Below are 944 nucleotides of genomic sequence, written 5' to 3'. Positions count from 1 at the left end.
TAGACCATCTCAGTTCAAGAATTAAAGAAATGTCCTTTATATTTCTCTTAGATCAACGTGTCCACAAATATCCTAATGCAAAGAGAGTAAAGTTTTCTCTTAATCCTCAGAAGAGGATTTCTAGAATCTCATCTTACACTTCATTATCTTAGGGCAGTGATGGCGAACCTTTTGAGCTTGGCGTGTCAGCATTTTGAAAAACCCTAACTTAACTCTGGTGCCGTGTCACATATAGAAATTTTTTGATATTTGCAACCATAGTGAAACAAAGACTTATATTTTTGATATTTATTTTATATATTTAAATGCCATTTAACAAAGAAAAATCAACCAAAAAAATGAGTTTGCGTGTCACCTCTGACACGCGTGTCATAGGTTCGCCATCACTGTCTTAGGGGGATATATTTCCCCCTCCTGGTTACTGTAAATGGAAAGATACTAAGTCAGTATGCTTTGAGTACCTTCAGATTTTTGAAGGATCCCTCTGAACTGGTGGTGTCTTGGTTGGGGTATTCATTATTTACCCTGGAAGCTAAAATTAAGACCAAGTAATTCTTAATTTTATTATCCAAATAAACCTGTTTCTAATACTTCATCCTATAAACCTCTCTGTATAAAACACAAGATATAAAGTGGCTCATCTTCTCTCTCTATAAGGAGCTTTTTAGGTAGACTGGTGCTCTTTGCAATAAGTGAACCCTTGCTAAAGAAAGCAGGATTACCTAACAATCTACAGTATGTATATAAAAAGCCAGTGACCATAACGGCCATAACGACCTTAACGACCAGTTGCTATGATGCCCACTGTGGCCAGCGAACTGGCCTGATCAGGGTGTGGGACTGGCTGGCCAATCTCATGGCCCCTCCCCCCTGCCGGCCTGCCCCTGATCGGACTCTCCCACCCTGATCAAGAGCAGGGCGGGCCGGCCAAACACCCCCTCCAT

The sequence above is a fragment of the Myotis brandtii genome, unplaced genomic scaffold (genome assembly GCF_000412655.1).
Source record: "Myotis brandtii unplaced genomic scaffold, ASM41265v1 scaffold17, whole genome shotgun sequence".
NCBI classification, from domain to species: Eukaryota; Metazoa; Chordata; class Mammalia; order Chiroptera; family Vespertilionidae; genus Myotis; species Myotis brandtii.
The sequence above is the reverse complement of the archived record's forward strand: the minus strand, read 5'-3'. Positions refer to the sequence as shown.